Source organism: Lissotriton helveticus, chromosome 2_1 (genome assembly GCF_964261635.1).
Source record: "Lissotriton helveticus chromosome 2_1, aLisHel1.1, whole genome shotgun sequence".
Taxonomy (NCBI): domain Eukaryota; kingdom Metazoa; phylum Chordata; class Amphibia; order Caudata; family Salamandridae; genus Lissotriton; species Lissotriton helveticus.
The window spans coordinates 257,148,165-257,169,439 of NC_136059.1; the positions used below are offsets into that span (position 1 = coordinate 257,148,165).

The 21,275-nt window shown below is 42.1% G+C and overlaps 1 long non-coding RNA gene across 1 annotated transcript; it reads left to right on the plus strand.

The window, feature by feature from the left end:
• The first annotated feature begins 1,550 nt into the window (after positions 1–1,550).
• LOC144817886 (uncharacterized) lies at positions 1,551–20,156 on the plus strand. Its single transcript, XR_013606993.1, has 2 exons — positions 1,551–9,560; positions 10,382–20,156. It is a non-coding gene; the product is annotated as an uncharacterized LOC144817886 (long non-coding RNA).
• The last annotated feature ends 1,119 nt before the right edge of the window (positions 20,157–21,275 follow it).

The following is a 21,275-nucleotide window of genomic DNA, read 5'->3' on the forward strand; positions in this document are numbered from 1 at the left end:
CCCTTCCCCCTCCCAAACCTGCCCGGGGGGCAGACCTCGAGGCTCGGCTGCCCCCCAAATCCCCCTTCTGCAGTTACCGTACAGATGTGGCCCAGTCACAGTGAAGTACCATTCATAATCTCCTCTCTTTTTGGCCTCTCACAAGTACACACACGGACATGTCACGGCGCCAAATTAGAAAAGGAGGCGCGGGCCTTATATTATACCACGAGGAAATAGCCCTCCAGGTCGATATTTAGTAGAGTTTGTTTTCGTAACCTTATTGTGTTTGAAATACCGAGGATACCTTTGTTCTGCCGCCGAGGCACACCATGAAGTGTACACAGAGGGCTGCTCGCACGACGGTCACACCCCAGAGGAAACCTAGAGCGAGAAAATGAATTTAGGCACAAAGGTAAAGAGGGGAAAGTGTTTGGTTTGGAAAAGGCCGACAACGGGCTCTTTGGCGTGTAAAGATAAACATGCGATTTTGGGTGCATACATACTTAAGCGCGGACTTTGGCTCGGAGGACTAAAGAAGGTGAAGTTATGTATCTAAGTTCCTTTTGGCGCCGAGAGCCTTGCCAATCGAAAACCTAATTGCTTATGTCTCCGTATTAAAAGGTGCATTTTACATCAGCATGCGCGGTCATGCTCTGTAAGCCTTTCTACTTTGTTTGAAAAGTTCACTGGAAGTACAGCAGACAGGTGTGTGAAACTGTGGAGCTTTCTGCATACTGTCTTGCCAAGTCGAAGTGCCTTCGCCGAAATGGCTATTTGCACTTAGAGTGAGGTCAGGTTGCCCGCGGAGGCGACACACACATAGATATAGTTGTTCCTTCCCTTTCACGTTTGACTGTTTCTGGTCAGTAATCTAAAGCATTGTATGAATGTATTGTGTGCTGGCTGAGGTCAGTTTTGAATAGAAAATCTTCAATGTTGTATTTTTTGGAGATAGACCGGCATCGTTGCTATTATAATTAATGTCCCGTGCATACTAACATTGGTTTGTCCCTCTCAAGATAAATATTTATAATCTTATTTTAGCATGCTTTGAAGTGGCTTGTTTCTTAAATGTTCCTGCCCGAAGAATGCCAAAGCGTGACAGCACTTCATCGAACTCTCCTGGAAATGAGTCATGATTTGATGACTTTTCCTGGTACCTGGTGAATTACTCCTTAAGTCACCAATCCTTTAGTAGTGTCTGTCCAATGAAGCCTAAGACAGTATTAAGAAATGGCAGATTTGCTGAGGATGTAAGTGCTGTCACTGGTCTGTCTCTTGATTGCGTTTGGGATGCTCTTTAAATCTGACTTGATAAAACTACCACAATATCAGTGCTAAATTCTACTTGATAACTAGTAACATACCACTTTGCGCCATCACTCAGGTAGTGAGTAACATTAATGTGTAGTTAAACTGTATCTGTTTAAGGCCCATCAATAAAGCTTTATTGGTTCTAGTTTTTAACTATAGGGAGCTCATCGCTTTCTATCAAGGAGTCATCTCTAGCCCATGACTCCTTGGGGGGGGGGAGGGGGGGGAAGCCCCCATTCCCCAAGGAGTCATGGGCTAGAGATTTGCGATCCTCTTTAGCTATTGCCTTATTTTAGTCCAGAACTCATTGACAGTCATCCCTTTCTTAATGGCCTTTATGCTTTATATATGCCCGGAAAGATTATAGATGTTATCTTAATATTTCATTTACCTCTGCTGTCCAACTCTCAATGGGGTGTGACTTCTCTAAGTGGATAGAGAGAGAGAGAGGGAATGGACTTGTCACTAAGCTACAGAGAGACCTAACCTCAAGATCACAATGACATTGGTGACGGGCAGAGTGAAAGTTAGTCTGCAGGACTGATACCAAAGTGGTTGCCATGAATGTTGGAAATTGGTTTGATATGCCAAGCGGAGGACCCCAAGTTCAAAGCGTAGCATGAGTAGATAATTCCTTTATATTCTGTCGTGTAACAAGGTCAGTGTGCAGATGTTTTCACACTTTTAAGTGACACTAAGGGTTGGGTTAGGGTAGTTGGTATTCCGACAGATGAAAGGAGACCTATACCTGCAGAATCGTAACTTAGTGAGTAATTAACAACATCTTTATCTGTTATTCTACATGAGTCAGATATAGCTGGTTTGGGAAATGCATAACTATTAAGATTTTCACCTATAGTGTGACGGAAAGGTAGGCTTCCTATTAAAAAATATTTTCCTGGGGAAGGAAAAAGGTTTTTAATGAAATATCCGCAATTTCCAAAATGCTTTAATGCATAGTTTCAACAGTGTGGTAATTCTGCACGTTTTCTTAGGAAAAGCCAGCATATACTCGAATTCTACATGTCTGCAATATATTAACACAGAATAATTTCTGATTTACAGGCAACACATCCATCTGCCTGGACCATTCAGGAATTATGTAGTGAGTTGGTTCTAAATCTCCTAGGTGTTGAGGCGCATAACTCATTAGCCATTGATTTTTGAACTGTTTATGCATTAGGGCAGAGTAATAATAGTAATTGTTCATGTTGCCCACGCATCACAAACTGAATTGTTTCAAGGTGGTTTTATCAGACTTGTTGAGACATCAGTCTCATGAACGTTTGTCAGCCATCACAATGTTTCTCTGCGACGCAAACTCCTAACCTGGTTGGTTTTCCTATAGAACCAGCCTGTGCGTCTCATACACCACAGTTCGTTGAATGAGATCGGTCATGGAGTCCATTCAGTGCTTTAAAAAAATAAAAAAAGCAGCACAACATTTTACATCTAAACATGTACAGTTAAAGTGCTTTTGTTGAGGACTGACATATCTTGTCATACTTTGAATGCATCATCTCCCCCAGGCAGATGTTCATAAGAGCTTGAGTAAGTCAGATAGGGTGATAAACTCTGCAGATATTTGGTCCACGTAGTGTTTCTGCTTCCAAACTAGAGGAAGTCACCTGTCAGACTGTCATTTTACCCATACGTTAACAGAACTGGTCATGAAAAATCCGTTGCAGAGCTAAGGGTCATGATAGGGACTACACAATTGTGCAACATAATTAATGCCACCTCTCGTGGATGGATGCTACCACATTGGGACCCTCTACTTGGTCTATTTCGTGTTCTCTTACATTGGTAGATATTTAAGTCAACAGAAGTAAGAATTATTTATTTTCCAAGAGATGAGGAAGTCTGTTGTTGCAAATGCTACGTCCCAAACATATATTTATGTACATCTAAGAACATGAAACCATTTGTATAATTCACATCTATTTAGAGATCTACTTGGTGTACTTTTTCTTTTATACTTTTGGAATCTGCAATTTAACGTTCCCTACTAACAAGGCAAATCATTCGCCGTGACATAATGTATTCTAAAATTATTTTTATAATTTAATGCGTTCCTTCTAGATGTCACTTTTTGTTCATGCTCAATAATTTTGTTGGTACAATAGGGTATCAAGATCCATATTTGTTTTTGCAGTTGCTCTTCTGACCAACTGTAATATTGAAGCTTCAGATGGCAAGACCTTTCTCTTGTTGTGCAAGTTATGACTTTGGCGTAACTATACTAGGGGTGCATTCCCACCCATGGGTGAGCTTGGTTCAATGCACCAGCGATTAATGTGGAAGACCAGTTATTGTAGCCCCACAAACCCTACTCAGTGTGTAATTGATACTGAGGTATTGCGTTTGGGTTACTAAAAATGCCATAAAGGGATCGGGCGCACTGTGTGAACAGCAACAAACCTTATTTACAGTATCACACACACTGTACTAAGAAGGATGAACACTGTTTCTCAGTACATCTACAAACAACTACACATATTATAAAAACATCAACGGGACACTTTATCAATAACAAGATTAAAACGAGCATTTCTAGCATTGTTAGAATGTCATTAAAATGTTGGATAGAACCTAACATCCTGATGCCTATTTTTATGTGCTCTACTATGAGAACATGAAAGGCAGAGCAACTTGCAGTCTATAGTTTCTTAGAGAGAAGAGACACACCTAATACCTTGTTGGCAGCAAAGGCTGTCTTTATCAGCGGAGGTGTGAAGACCATGTTGCCCGCGAAGGGCAAACACCCACTGCAGTAGCTGTCAATCTGTCTTCCTCTGGGACGTGGCTTATCAGCTTCAGGTGAGATGTTTCATCCTCGAAGTGTGATGTGGGCTGGCAGCAAATGAGAGCGTCTCTGGCAGAATCTTGGGCGATAATCTGGGCAAAGGACCTCTCCTGACAAATGGTCAAATGGCCGTCCTTGTATCCTGAATAATATCAGAAATGTGAATTTCTGACACAAGCTTAGGAATGTCTGACATTGATTATGTGCATCATGGTATGCGCCCCTGGTGTTTTTTAATGAACTTATAAGGATATAGGACATCAATTTAGACTACGTTATTTTGGTTATATGTCTGTATGTGTTCTTGGTAAACCTTGACTTGAGGAGGAGACATTTGATCCAGACGAATGTCACATTAGATGTATTTATGTCACCAATCGAAGGACTTGACTCTATCAAAATCTCTGGAAAGATAAGGATTGGTGACGTGTGTTAAAAGGCAGACATGACAATGATTCTGCATAAATCAGAAACTATGGCAATGCCCATTGTCTAAGCTAATGAAAATGGTGACCTCCATAGACCAAATTAGATTCGGGAACTGCACAAGATGGAGTTGGATCTTAGGGACTTTACATCATTCTCCCATTTACAATCTTCATAAACAACAAAGAAAAATCTTGTCAGAATTTTGTATCACGTTTGGTCCCCATTCCCATCTAGTGAAGGGATTTTTGAGGAGTCTCTTTCCTTTACTGATAAAAAATAAAAATGTTCTTGTTATCCCATTTTAGTCCATGACACGTGCTTTTGGGAGAGACCGTGGACAAGCCTTTAACTGTGCTTCATTCAATTAATTAACTGCTTTGTTACATATTCGATGCACTCTCATTTGGGGACATCCCTTCTTTGCATAACGCTTAGTGCTGTCTACCGGCTGCAGTTTTTGCAAAGCGGTGTTCAAGCCTTCATACATTCACTTGAGCTGAGGACATGAGAATGCCACCATCACATCAGCAAAGCCGCAACCCGATTCTTCGCATGGATTTTCAAGCTCCTGCCTATATTTCCACTTTACCCACGTGTTAGGATTTGTGTTGGATTATGCATTATATTTGGGAAGAAGAACGAGCAAGATCAGAATAGGCTAATGGGTAAACCAGTTGGGGCTCAAGTGACACACGTAGTAATGCAATACCTCATGTAGTGATAGCCAAGATATTTTTAGTGGCAGTTTATCACTGTTAGATTTACTGAATGTTTTGGCAATACTACTGCTATTCAGTCTTGTACCTTCTCATTTTCTCTTAGGCTTTGCCTTTCTCCTGCTGGCATCACAACAAAACATCCTTGTAGTCTTTACGGACTCATTCTTGATAGTTCAGAGCTCTTTTGGGAGGGCTGCTGTGTACTTAGAACATTTAAAGTACACACATTCTGAGTATGTTTGCGTCCGTTTACCTTTTGGATGATTGCTTGTGATAGCAGATGAGGTCTCAGCAGTTATTTGGACGTCCACCTAGTTATGCTAGTGTGTGCCAGAAGACCAGTTGTTTCACTTTGTTCAAGGATAATGTCCTGTGAGGGCATTTTCATTTGGTGGGTATCCTTCTTTGATACACGTGTTTACATTCCAAGATTCAAGAAGTTTAAAGGCGGCAGGCCAGAATAAATTTGTACTGGCTGCAGTGGCTCTGATCATAGCTAATTATGACATATATTTGATTATCACTGAGATCAATTTTGCATACAGGCAGCAGACCTACTTTTTATGTTGATTATTTATTGCCGTCCATTAGGCATGTAACCCCTGCCTGCTGTATGACACAGACGATGTCTACGCCATTATTCAAATCTAGTCTTAATGGGCTATAATTTTGGTTGTTTGTGTTGATATTATCTGTTGGAATCCCACACCTTGTGGTTAGAGGATTCCATGGATTGGAGCACGTATGTTTTTGTTCTCATAATTTCAACTGATTACTGTCTCCAGTTTCTCTTAAAAACTTCTGACGATCATGAAAAAATAATAGTTTGGCAAATAAGCTCAACAAGGGAGGTCCCATGTGTGACACCCTCCCCAATTCACTCACTCAGCTATTCCTACCTATACAGACTTCCCACAAGCCACACAGACCTTGCCAACTGTTCCAGCCACAGACCTGCGCAAAGGCCTACCCAACTCTGACCCCATTCAGAAGAGCCCCACAAACTCACCTCCATCTGATTCACGACCTGTCCAGAGTTCTAATCACATTCATGGCAACCTCCCCGCCCCCCAATAGAAACCCTTCTGATGTGACTTTACCCGTCCCTCAACTACTCTATTCATCATAGCTCCACAACTTCTTTTTTTATTGAAAACAGGTTAAATGATTAGATATTGGTGAAGTTTTGCCCTCTTACTTAAGGCAACTAAGAATTCACATTTTCTGGCAAAATGTAGGCCAGATCAGACCTGCGACGTCCAAATAGACTTAACGCAGGTGGATACATTTGTTCTTCAGCTGTGTTACAACAGTAGCTTATGTTGCGTACATTTTTTTTGTGAAAAGCTCCACTTGCAGGACAGTTGAGCTGATAATTTTTTAATTTGCAAATAGCTTGTAGAGATTGAATGGAGAGAGATAAATAATATTCTGCTGCGTATCTCATATTGCTAACACATCTATTGACGAGTGCTTCTAAAGTTACATAGTAACATTAGTCAAAGGCTTAAGCGTTGAGAGCCAGAACAAGGTCCATGACAAATCGTCACATGGGCGTTTCTTGATGCAGAACGTGTTCTGGTTTATGCCTGTGTCATCAATTAACTTTCCCTCACCCGGTCTTCTCACAGCCAAGCCACTCTGCTCTTGCCAGACACCAAAATAGACTGGAGCATGTTTCATTGGCCTTGTCCAGAACATAGTGGAAGATTAGTGGAAGAATTTAGGGGCCAATATTGACTCCAGTTAATGGAGCAATTTAGAGGATTCCAGAAGTTAATTCAATGAGAGATAGAGATAGGCACTCGTGTCTTGTGATACAACATATCGCGTAATGGAAACGATTCACAAAATGGTGTGTACTACAAGCCCTAGAGTGAAAATAGGGTTTGACAGATGGAAAGAAAACGAATAGAAGAGATAGGAGACGATTAATTGCCCACTAAAACCACGTTGGGAATATATCAGGAAAAAGAAGACCATTGAGTGATTTTTGCCACAATCTCTACAGAACAGAATGTAGCTGATGATAAAGGGTGACAGTAACGTTCTATTTTTTTTTTATTGCTCCCTTTATCGAAAATGGGAATGCCATGACCGAGTCTAATGATTAGCGAATACCCCAACCTTTCTGTCTCTAAGATATTTGTCTCTTATTATAGGAATTTAAGTTGATCACCCTTAAACATAGGTGGTTGTGGCATTTGTTAAGATCCCCTGTACTGGGAGGTGAAGACGTTTTTGTAAGTTTGAATTAAATTGAAATAATAGGATCAAGAAATCTTTACACTGTCTTTTTTGCAGATTAGACAGCTAAACATAGTGTATCATTTGTAAAGTGCATTAAAAAATTATGAATGAAGTATAATTAAAAATAGTCATGAAATATTCAGTTGACGTAATTAGCTGTGGGATGGTTCAGTGGTCTGCCAGTTAATGTTCTGCTGCATGCGGTGAGAGAACAGACATTGAGTGCGGTCACTGTTCCCATTTAGCTATGCTGGCAAGGATTGGGAATCGTGTTTAGTGGTAGGTCTGCTGTTACTGGGCATGGAGCAGGCCATTCATTTGTGTCCTGCATAGGCAATCGAAAACTACTGCTTTCTCTGAAAGAAAATTCTGCTAGGGCCCAAGGACAAGCAGCTACGCTTAGTCCTGCCTCAGGTGCCTTGGTTTGGGAGTTCAATGAGGGCGCTCAGTAGATACTGCATTTGTCATCATCTCACGGTGGGTACCTTAAACTAGTGGCGGGAAAAAATACATTTTTGGGTAAAATATGCATAATTTACATGAAAATCATGAGTATTGTCCAAAAGATATGTTATCACAATCACCGTCACTCTGCACACGATCGTGGCAAGGCAACGCTGTCCCCCGCTGCTCCACTCAGCTCCAGGTATGGTCTAACAGACGCACTGTCCTCCGACCCCCTCCAGGACACGCAGCCCCCCTGCATATCTACACGACCCCCAAGGCGAAGTGGCCTTCTCTGCAGCACCGCTTTCAAAAGGCAACCCGGTCCTGTAGATTATGATCCTGACTAACGAGGATCGAAACGTCGTCGACCCCTCAGCTCATTAAATGGGGCGTCCCCAGTGTGGCTCATCAAAATCATTGTTTTCCAAACCAGACAAACTTTTGCATTGTTACCTAACTTGACCACATTAACCTTTCGATTCACTGTATATATTGAACACACTTTCACACCGTGCGCCGTTCATGCTTAGAGTAGGTTCAGAAGGGGAGTCGGGGAAGATTACATGCTGTTGTATTCTGCACCACCTGTAGTTTTGACAGGAGGGTCTCATTTACAGCCACCAAGAGTGCGTTTCTATATTCCAAATGACTCATTATGAGAGCCTAAACTACAGTTTTCCCTGCACTAAGAAGAAACCACGGGAACACTCTCCTGAGCAGTTGAAAGATGCCAAAGCAGGAACAACTGATAAAGTTCACTTGGTCCACCAAATAAAACCTGTCATCCACCAGAATGCCCAGATATTTGACCAGTTTCTTAGGGCGAGGGGCAATACCAAGCTCACCCGGCCAACAGTCCTTCGACAAACTTCTGCGCTGGGTGAAACAAATATTCAGTCTTCATTCCGTTTAGCTGTAAACAGCTCTTTCATCCAAGAAAACCACTTTCTCATACAGTTAGGAAACCTAGCGTTGGTGGTGTCTGGATCCTGCCCTACCGAAATCACAAATTGAGTATCGCCTGCATAGAATAGGATTTCAAACCTGGACCTGAAGGATTCCACGATCTTCGCTAATTTGGCCACATAGATATTGCAAGAGCGTAGGGCTCAGTGATGACCCTTGACGAACCCCCCAGTTGTTGGTTATAAACCTAGAGTTAAACGGATAGAGACAAAATGAGTTTCATCTTCCAGAAAGCCCCTAAACTAGACTTGCGCCTCTGCATGTAATCCAATGTCATACAGTCTTTGTAAAAGGACTGGATGAGTTACTGTGTTGAAGGCAGCCGACAAATCTAATAAACCAGCATCACTAGTCTGCCTTCGTCCAGCGTGATCCTATTAGAATCAGTGACAGCCATGAGAGCTGTTCGTATTCTAAAATGGCATTGGTAAATCACAAAAGATGCACATTTCTGTAAGATTTCACCCACGCAATAATTATAATAAACCTTTGTCTCACCATTAGGCCCCACCCATCCTATACCCTCTTCCCCCATATCACCCTGCTTTTAGAAGAAACTGTATAAAGTAACTGGTACTTCCACTGCTTACATGCCCATACTAGAAGTAGGAAAGGCATTGTCAAGGATACGAAAGGGCAAATCAGAGGTCAAGTCAAGTCAAGTCAAGTCATAGAATTTATATAGCGCACTACATACCCAGAGGGTTTCAAGGCGCTTAGGAAGGGGAGGGGGATTACTTGTCAAATATCCATGTTTTAAGTTGCTTTCTGAATGCTAGGTGGTCTGGGTAAGGCGAAGGTAAGCGGGGAGTGAGTTCCATGTTTTAGCAGCCAGGTATGAAAAGGATCTGCCTCCCATGGTGGTCTTGTTGATGCGAGGTACAGTGGCGAGGGCTTGGCTGGAAGAACGTAGTTGGCGGGAGGGGGTGTAGAAGGACAGTCGTGAGTTGAGGCATTCTGGACCGATGTCGTAGAGTGATTTGTGTGCGTGGGTAAGCAGTCGGAAAGTGATCCTCTTATTGACGGGTAGCCAGTGGAGGTCTTTAAGATGACCAGAGATGTGTTCGTTGCGTGGGATGTCTAATATGAGTCTGGCTGAGGCGTTTTGGATTCGTTGGAGTTTCTTCTGGAGTTTTGCGGTAGTACCTGCGTAGAGGGTGTTTCCGTAGTCCAGTCGGCTCGTGACCAGAGCGTGGGTGACTGTTTTACTTGTGTCGGAGGGGATCCAGCGAAATGTTTTTCTGAGCATGCGAAGAATGTTGAAGCAGGAAGAGGATACGGCGCTGACTTGTTTGTTCATTGAGAGTGAAGAATCCAGGATGACGCCTAGGTTTCGTGCGTGGTCTGTCGGGATGGGTGCTTTTCCGAGGGCTTCCGGCCACCAGGAGTCGTCCCATGCAGAGGGGGATGTACCTAAGATGAGGACTTCTGTTTTGTCTGAGTTCAGTTTCAGACGGCTTTGGCAGAGGTAAGCAGCTGCTTATTATATAAAGTGTTTATTGGAGGAACACATACAATCATGAGAGTTTCTTTTGTTTAAAATGATTCTCTTGGCTTTACAAGAAAGTTAGTTGGGCCTCCAAACAGTCTACACCGAAAGCGTGTGAAGTTCTAGGTCCATACCTTAAATGATCCGAAACGCTTTTGAAATTTTTTTACGCGTTACAAAGCATCTCTACCTGGTGTATGTTGTGATATGAATTATTTGGCATTCTCTGATTACCCCCACTCCCTTTTTTGTGTAGTCACACACAGTTATGCCTAGGATGGTGCTATATAGCTGCCTGTATGTTTTAATCTGTGTTGTAATCAGTATACAAGTGCTACAATACAATACCTTTCACTTTAGTAGCACAGGAGGTAGTGAAAGCTGTTTTGGATTCTGCAAATATCCACTTACTTACCAGCCAATTTCATAATGCTTAGCCATTACGTCCTCGTCAGTCATTAAACATGACATGAGAAAGAACAGGAAGTTCAAAAGACTGCTCCACAAACCGCTTGCCATACTGGGGGGTGGATGTCCAGTTGTACTTCCTACAAATACCAATCATCTTAAGGCCAGTAAAAACAGGGAAGATGGGTGGGTTGTAATGATTGTGTCGAAGACGAACCGGACTAAGGATAATGAAAACTACTGATAAGTAACTAGGCATTATCCCTACATCCTTGACCCAGTCATTAAACACGAGACATACCAAAGCTGCAACTGGCCTTCAGATACAAGGCTGTGAATAGATAATATCTCGATCTAGGTAATTCTGCAAAGTAACTCATCACCCACATTTATTGAGGAACTATTTGTCCAAAACAGAGGCCACGATCTTCCACCCAAACAGTTTTTCATGCAGTCCAACCCCTTGAATCCTATAATGCTTAAAAGTAAGTGCAGAAACCTAAGCAGCTGCCCTATACATTTTACTCAGAGTAACTCTTGGACCTCTGACCTTGATGCAGAGACAGTCCTGGTGGAACTTCCCTGTACACCCTCTGGAATCCGTACACACATAAAGTATAGACCAAAGTTATGGTATCACAAATCCACCTGCTTATGGAAACATTAGAAGTCTTGTGACCCTGATCTCTGGTACCCAAAGTTACAAATACATTATCTAAATCAATGAAACTGCTGGATCTTTCCAAATAAACAGACATTGCCCTCTTAACATCCAACAGATGCTACAATTTTTCCTCCTTCAAAGAAGGATTAGAGACAAAAGTTGGCAACAGCACCTCTTGATGGATATGAAATTTAAATAGAAAACAGACAGGGGTTGGGCTTAAAACAATCCCATATTGCATAATTCTCAGACAGGGAGACTTGCACAATAAGGCTGCTAACTCCCCAATCCTTCAGGCAGGGGTTACTGCTAGTAGATAAACCACCTTCATCGTTAAATCCTTCAAATCTATGGTGATTGAAGGTTAAAATGGGACACATTGTAAGACTTTTAAAACCCATGGGAGATCCCTAGCAGTTAGCACATGTTTCACCATAGGGTTATCAAAAAACTCAAAATTCTAACCACCTGGTCTACATTCTGAAAATCTACCCCGTCAGCAGTTCTGCACGCCCTAATGACTGTCCCTTGGGTAGAAATTGCCAAGTTCTTGTCAAAGCCATCTTAAAGGACGTGAAAGATTTCAGGAATTTCACAGCTGAAACACAGTTGAAGCATACCAGAGTTCAACATTTGTGCAGTGTTTTGTGTATGGTTTTGTAGAGAGATGTCAAACTTCTGGATGACTTCTGCTAAGTGTTTGGGAATCTTTCTACTCTCAAGGCCTACCCTCTAAATTTCCAAACTGAGTGAGACAGCAGGGACAGAGGTGAACCTGGGGAATGCTCCAACATGTTTCTGCTGCTATGTGTCAACCAAGGAAACTTGGCCCTGCGTGGCCAAAATGGTACTACCACAATCACTTCTGTACTCTCTCTTGATTTTAAGGAGTAGGTGTGGAATGATCGCAATTGATGAAAAGGCTTACAGAAGATGGTGATGAGGCCATGTTCTAGAGTGGGCTTTCACTTGCCACGACCCTAGAGCAAGAAAGTGGGAAAATAATTTGGGAACTTGTTTGTTAGCTGGGGAGACAAATAGCAAATCTTGGCAAACGTTACTAATGTCAGAACCTGATCTTGCAAAGACAAAAACATCCTGCTCAAGTGATCTGCATCTGAATTGTCCTTTCCTCTTAAGTAGATCGCCTTCAAGGATAGAAGATGATTCTCTGCCCAGAACCCCATATTCATTGCCACTACATTGATGGACACAGATTTTGAACCTCTCTGCCTTTGCACAACTTAGCAGTCAAGTTGTCCATCCTTATTCACTCATTCTGTTGAGAAATCCTATCTTTAAACCCCAACAGAGCTTTGAAGATTGCAGATAGTTCTCTCCTATTCGAGTATTTGTTCTGCTCATTGATGGACCAGCTCTCCAGAATTGTATGAACACCGCCAGTCGCTCCACAACCCTTGTGACTTGCATTCATAGTTATAATCACCAAAGTATCCTGATGCAGGGGGGCCCGTGCCAATGTAGCTGAAAGTAGCCACCAAAGCAAAGCTTATTTGATCTGAGATTTGACAGGATTTTTTCCCTTAGAGGCATATAAGCATATTGCCAATATTTGAGTAGGTAGATCACCACCTGCCTCAGATGCAGACAAACCCATTAGACTAGAAAAACACATGACGCCAAGTGATCCTGAACACTGAGCTTGAATCTTGCTGAAGCATCCAGAAGCTGCCTTACCACTAATTTCAGTTTTTTTGGCTCGCCCATTTTAGGTTTAAATCTGTTTTATTGGTTTGTAGACAAACGCTAATACAGCGTTTATCCCAACCACATCAGGAGGCCATTGGGGAACCAGAAAGGTACCATAACTATGAGGATGGCAGATGAGGAGGGGAAAGGAGGAAAAGAGGGGGAAACAGAGATGTGACGAAGGAAGAGAGAAGGGGGGTAGGGATAGAAGGCAAACATTCCCGACAGCTCACTGTAGATGAAACCATAGAATAACTAGTGCTGAAAATAGTAAGACAAATGGGAAAGACCATCTCTAGCACCTCGGTAAGTATCATGGTCTAGGCGGTAAGGCCAAGGACTCTTAAATAGGTTGGGCTAGTTAGCTCCGTGAACTCATCGGGCAAAAAGGTGATGCAAGGCGCCCAGGTTTTGTCAAAGCGCAGTAGTGCATTATTTATGGATGCTGTTAATTTATTCATCATTAGAGGGTCTCGCAGCTTATGGAGCCATTCCAATCGCGACTGCACCAAGTCTGAGCCCGAGTGAGCCAAAAGGACCTGCATGGCCGCCCCCAGTTCTAACACGATAGCCAGCCCGTTCAATAATTTTAAGAGGTATTTTGGGGATTTTGAAGTCCTAGAAGGATGTAACTTGGGAATGCCTTGGTGATAGATCTCATTAATGTCCGCTGATACATCCGCCCAAAATGATTGTATCGTAGGGCGTTGCCAAAGAATATGTGAAAGTGTGCCTGTTTATCCACAGTGTCTCAAACAGGTTCCCTCCCCGCTCTGCTTCCACTTAGCCACTCTCACTGGTGTGTAGGTCCAATACGGGACAATTTGAGTATAATTTCCTAACACGACGCACTGCAGTCAGAGATGGGTGTCCTGTGCCAAATTTTGCCCCATTCTTTTTCCGAGAATGTACGTTCACATTCGTGCTCCCAGCGTCGGCGACTTAGAGGGTACCAGTAAAGCAAAATGTATATGTATATATATATATATATATATATATATAACAGAGAGAATGCATTTATATGATGTGCAAAGGAGGAGCCATTTTTCAAAGGAGTTCCAGGGTCGGCTTGCCTGCTGGTGAATGTGGGGCTGTAAGAGCCAATGTCGTAGGGCAATGTATTGCCACCGGACATTGGATGGGAGCCCATAATTAGAATAGAGTTGTTCAAAACCCATAATCCCGTCTACCTCGAAATGGTCAACCAGTCTTTTGCAGTTGGCATCTTGCCACATCACACAAGAGAATCCCTGTACCACGGGCGAAAAGTGAGGGTTGCCATTAAATGGGGTCTGGGCGAGACACGAGTGGACAGTTTGCACCGGACTTGCACCATGTCCCAGACCCTCTGTGGCCCGGGTCTCTGGGTAGACAGACTCCTGGAGGGCAGCAGTGCCTAGGCAGCCACAGAATTTTCCAAATGTACTATGCTCAGGTCGTTCCTGGAGTGAGCTCCTATGAAGATTTTGTCTTGTGCCGGCACCACCTGACACTTCTGAAGATTTGATGTGCAAACCATGCACCTGTAAACAATAATGAATTGCTTTCCAGCCCCTGAGAGCGTCCTCGCTTGATACAGCCTGGAGCAACTAATTGTCGGGATATGGATAAATCTTCCAACCTTCCACATGAAGAAAGGCCACCAAGGGAGCCATCATCTTCATGAACACAACCGCAGCAGATCTTATCTCGAAAGGAAGGACCTGGAATTGCAAGTGTGACCCCACAGTCGGAATCGCAGAAATCTCGACGGTGATAAAACATAGGTACGTGAAGCATGCATCCTCTAAATCCACAGTGATGATGCTAATTAGAATACCATTCTGGAGAACTCCTATCTTGAATGTAATTTTCCTGGTAGACTTGTTGACCTCCCTGAAGTCAACAATTATTCTGCATTTTCTGGATGGCTTTGGAAACTAGAAAACTATATAATAGCACCCTTCTTTCTCCTCGTCTTTGGGAACGGGTGCTATCACCTTGTTCAACAGAAGAGTTTGAAAGACATCCTACTTAGCTTTCTTTTTAAGTTTGTTTGTAGGACAAGGAGTAATTATTGTCCCAGTTTCTGGAGGAGGAAAGAGGAAAACATTATCATGTTGCCTCTCTTTACTACGTCCAAGGCCCAGTCATCTAAAGTGGATCTATCCAGGCTGAAACGAAAAACCTACACTTCCCCGACTACCTCCTAACACCTACTGGAACAGTCCTTGCCTCTGCATAGTCAGGACCACTGCTAATTTGGAGACATGGCCGTGGATTTAGAGTCCTATATCTCTTATTCCTTTGTCTCCTGGAAAACCCAAAATATTACTGTTGCGATTACTTAGTGGTTTGCCGAATGGTGATTTCCGTGAAGACTGGGTGTGCTTAGAATGAGCTGAAGATTGTCTATATGATGAAGAATGCTTTGTCTCTTTAAAGAGGCGATGACTTTGTCCTCAAGTTGTGCCCCAATTAAGCATGCTCCCTCAAAAAAAGCATATGCAGGACAGTTGACTTCTTAGAAGAATTCATGCTCTATTCCTTAAGGAAGAAATTCCTCGGGGCAACCATGTTAGCACTCTCTGCCAAAGTGGAGACATGAACCATGTCGAAGGCCATATCCTATAGAAACTCAGTTTCTTTTTGATTGCTTCTAACAACTCCGAACAACTCCGAACACTCAGACTGGCCCTGAACCACCTTGTAAAGCTACTTAATGTAAGACATAAGCAACTGACTTCTCTCGTGGAGAAATTTGCACCAGCATAAAACTTTTTCAAAGCAGGATCTGTGTGGTCCTTCAAAATTGAATCTTCAGTGGCTGAAGTATGTCCAACTAAACTGGCAACCTTAGAATTCACAACCACTGTCTCAGAAATCTTTTTCTCCAGACCATAACGTTTGGACATTAACCTTGGCTCATCAGTTTTATCCGTGTCTTTCTACTCTCACATGAGGGTAGATTAATAAGCCAAAGATAGGGTCTTAACGAACTGCTTGAGAACAGTATCTGAAGAGGTTAAAGGCACATCTTCACTGGACAGCCCACATTACTTTGGAATCTTTTTGAGGATATCTGGTTGATATATCCCATCGTCTCCTGAAGAGGTTCATTTGATGATACCTCTGAATCGATTGAAGAAAGAGACAAAGAATCCTTCAGTTTTGTAGGAGGCTGACTGTCAGACATAGCCTCCAAAACAATTCACCAAATGTTATCTTCCAAATTCTCCTCCTTGCTACTGTGAGAAGGGTGGCAGGAGTCAGAAGAGAAATCATTCTTTCTGATGTTTCTTTGCTGTATGCCCCCTTGTTGGTATAGTCAGGAAAAGGAAACCAGCAGAACCAGCGACCCCATCAAAAAGCTGTAGTTACCCTAACCAATGCGAAAGTGCGGAGTACCTAGAAGAGTGCATGTGTGTATTATTCTCCGAAGCAGCACACACCCTAAACAACAAGTCCCCATTAGGCGGAGAACTGCACAACATCATAGAGGGGAGCTGCACACTCTCAGCTTCAAGTTGCCCAGCATTTACTGTGTGAGATAAAGAAGGGTGGGGCTCACCACCACAGTGACCCAAATCACAGTGGAGACTGTAAAGAAAACCAGAGCATTACAATATTTAATGTTTACCTGTACGGCTACTAAATGCCGGTGAATGTGTCTCCTTGTTCTGTGTCATGACACCTGTGCGTCAGAAACGGGATCTTTGTACTGAAAGAATTAGGATTTTTGCCAGACTTGCTCTGACCTGTAGTCCTCCATGCCCACCACAGAAGGCTTCTGGGGCACAGTGGGAGGTCCCTACCCAGCAAGAACCCCAACTTCCTACTTTTGTCCCAGTGAGGACATGACGAAAATACAAGACGTGCAGTTGGGCATCCTAGCCTAATATGGCTAGGGGTGGGTGGAGCAGTCTTTTGAACTTCGTGTTCTTTCTCATGTCAGATGTGGGGATCACCTCATGTTTAATGATTGAGACACGGACATAGGACTTGGAATAATGACAGAGCGCTGTGTGCCGGTTCAAGTGGAAGCAGCCTTGTGTAATGCGTTTTTGGTCCTCTCCAAGTATATGATTAGTCTATCTGAAGTACCCAATTTTTGTGGACCATAGATGCCCCTCATCGAGATGTAGAAGAAATGTGATAGTTTGAAAGAAGCAATTGTGTAAAGTGCACATTTGTGTACTGAGCTAGGTTTGGTTGCTCAGTGGATTAATTGTTCCTCTGCAGTGATCTGCATTGGACCTCATCGCCAGATATTTAAATCCCAGCGGATCAACTTGGCTTTTCTTCCTCCCATGAGTGGTGAGATAAGTAACCTTGAGTTGGGTAAATCTAAACATCTGTCATATAGCTCCAAAACATCCCTTGGAGTGAACATGCACTTCACAAATACACGACATGTTGAAATTCACACGGAAGTTACACATATTTGATTTTTTTAGTGCTGATGTAAATGCGTTTGATGAAACAACTAATGAAGACTGTTAGTGGGCCAATATACATCGATTTAATAGTTTTTGGAAGCAAAGGTTTTGTTTGCAATGTCATAAATACTTACAAAAACGTGTTGCACCTCCCTCAGTGAAAGTAGAGCTAATTAACTAATGAATGGCGGATTCTGCTCTGATTTCTGAATCGGCGGTGATATTTGCGACTTGATGCTTAAGTATATCACATCATAACTAACAGCTTTTGTTTAACTATTGCTGCATTCCCCCCTCCCCAAAAACTGAATGTGACTGGAAATCCTTTGGGGAACGGTATATGTTTTTGGTGTAATCTTACCCTCAAACCTGTCCCATTTTAAAGAGATTAATGTAGTCTGGTGTCTGTACTGTTGACTTTGGTGAAAATGCTTTCAGAGGGGCCAACCCTGAATTAATTTATATTGAGTTTTGTTCTAGGTTTGGCCCATCTCTGATTTATTGGGCTGGTGCATAGCTTAATGGTAGCTCGTGATGACAACTGACTCACCTACCTTCCATTCGAGATTTAGTTTCTCTTGGACAATGGCAAAGTTGACGAGCAGTCTACACCAATAATGCAGAAGTTGTCCCAATTTATTCTTTTGCCTTTTTGTAAAACTGTATATATTTTTTAAAGTTTCACAATATAGGCAGTAAACATGGTCGATGAAATCAACATACCTAGAGGAAGGTAAATATTTCATCCCTTCAAAGATTTACACCTGTTATATTAAACATAGTGAGTTGGCACAATATCGAAATCCTGTCGTAACCTGTGTGCTATTTGCAATTCATCTGCAACAATTTTTGCATTTGCTTATGTAGTGGTTTCTTCGCCCTACTATTGATCTCCTATGACCATACAGGAAGTGATATCACACAACCGTTGACCCCGAAGAATGGGATATTGCATTTATTTTTTCAAATCTTCTTTGTTGAAAATTGTAGGCTGCAGGCTGTTAACAAGCAGTTATTGATGCAGGACATAATCTACTGAAACTAGTCACTACTAGTCAAGATCAGCAACCAGACTGGCTAAACCAAGTGGTTGCAGTGTAGCTCACAGCATGCAGCAGTGCAAGGATACCAAATACTACACCTGTCCTTAAACTACACCCCAGTACTTATGCCCTTTATTTTTGTTATAGTCATTCGTCTTGTACTGGTATTGTGGCTGACGTACATAGTCACAGTATAGTGAACCGTCCTTCCCTTTTACTTGCAAAGAAAATGCATATAAAATGACAACAACCCTTCAACCCTTTACCCTCCCTCCTCCCCCCACCTTCCCCCGAAACAAGGTCTGCTACAAGCAAAAATGATTTTGTGCCTGTTGTGAGAAGCTTGTCTGGTAACGGTTTTGGTGTTAGCAAAAGAAGATAGGGTCTAACTTCCCAGCAACTTTCTATGTCTTATATTTTCCTCATGTTTCTCGGCTATCCTGTATGAAATGTGTTTCTTCGCTGTACCTGTCATTGCTCCTGCTCTCTTCGAGGCACTTAAATCTTCAGTTGCACCTCAGAAGTAACTTACACATTCATGTGCCTCTATTTTTCAGTGTATGTATAACTATTCAAATGAGTCTTCCCCTACATCTGCTATGTTTTTCCTCATTGAAGATGGATTTGAAAGAGTGTGCACAACTTGGTTGACATTTAGACATAGTAGGACCACATTTTGCAATATCGACAGCATGAAGTTCACCGATTAATTGCTATGAGGAACAAAACCTTGAAATTCTAATGTTTTGTACAAAGTTGAACAGAATATTTTTATAAAGGTCATTAAAAGGTGAGGATAGAGATTGCTAGGAGTAAGGTAGATTTAGAAGTAAGACGTGGCTGTTGTTTTGAAGGAGCAAAGAGCTGGTAACTATTTATGCTTATTTAATCATGTTTGTGGGTGTTGGGAACCAGTGTACAATGCTAAACATTAACTAAGACATTCAAGGCCTACTTCATTTCTGAAGGCTGCCAGTTTTCTCCCACATCAGCATTCTCTTTCTCTTGCCTCAGATGTCACTGTGTGCTTAAAACATCTGAAGGGAAGTGAAGTGTAAATGTCTGCTAAAAAGGAGGTGGAAGATCCTTCCAGTTGGTTTCCTGTAACAATCTAATTTAGTTCCTTACATCTCATGGTCCCTTCCAGCCACCATAGGATACTGGTTGTTACTAGACCGCTGCCCCTTCTTCCAAATCTCTTCTGTCCACAGCCCCACCACTAAAGACAGTGAGGGGAATACCCAAAGCTAAAATCATGTGTTTCTTTCTCTTCGCTTTTGTTGAAATAACAGCATGACTAAATACCTCATTATAAAATATGGGTTTTTGCACATTTTGTTGCTATTGTTGAAGTATGCATTTTAATATATGCAAACATTTACATGCTAAATACTATAATTTTTATTTTGTTTAAGGTTTATTCGAAAACAGATGATACATAATGCATCTATTATGGTGAATTGTGATATTAATCACAGAATAAATATTGCAATCAGTATTTAGAAATGTTTTCTTGTGTCTTTGTTTTATTTGATATCCCTCGCCATGAAGCGTGTGCATTCTGCAGTTAGTTTACTAATACAATCTCGATTTCACAAATATGTTCATGTGGAGATTAGATCGATTGTCTTTCTCTGCTGATTCTAAGGAGAAAATGCTATTGGTCCATACTGTAAAGAAAACTACATTTGAAATCATGTTTTCAATACCTGCCCTCGATGGTAACCAACTATTCAGCTTTTTAGTATAGAAAATCATTTTGAGATGAATTTAGATTTCAAGTAACTGTATGCACATTTATTTCATGATAATGCATTTTGGATATTCTGACCGACTTAGACTTGGCCCCAAAGGACTGCATTAAGTAAATGCCTTATAGGCTGCCTTTTCCTTGAAAACGCTGCAGATAAAGCACTTTCTTTACTGAAAAATCCGGTCTGTCCATGGAGTCCAAAAGAGGTAAGTTTTAACATTGATTCATTTACTTCAGAGCATCTTTTAAGCCCCGCCAATGCAGGTTTGGTCCGAAAAATGAGGGATTGTCTGGTCTTAAATATTTTGTTGCAGTCCTATTTTAAGGACTTTTCAGTGGATATGTGTGAAGCAGAGGACTCTGAAGGCACTTAATGTTAAAAGTGCTATTTTTCTTTTCCCAGTATAACTGACATGATCGACCACTTAGTTTAATCTTTGAGATTTAGTTCGTGGAGAGGTTTGTGATGCATATAGTTTGATGTTGCTTGGTTTGCAGAAACTTGAAAGAATCCATGATTTGACGGTTAACATGTAGATTTCTAGTGCTGTTGTGTTGTATGCCCAGCAGCTACTCAGGAACTAATAGCTGCTAAAGGTAATGACGAGAGAAAGTGATATTAAGGGAAAGTGCTCATACTGGCAGTGGATGAGTTATGTTTTTGGTGAGAATGTTTCAGCACCTTTGAGCCCCAAGGATCCGAAGAGATCTCCAGGTGCATTACTGACAGCAGCTCAGCGCTGTTTGAGCCCCTCAAACCTGCCTCGAGGTCTGCACCGATTCCAGTGCTGACTTTGACTATTGCTCCCAGTTCCTATGCCAGTTCCTTTTTCATTGACGCCTGTCCTTATGTCGCCAACGCCGAAGGTAAACCCTT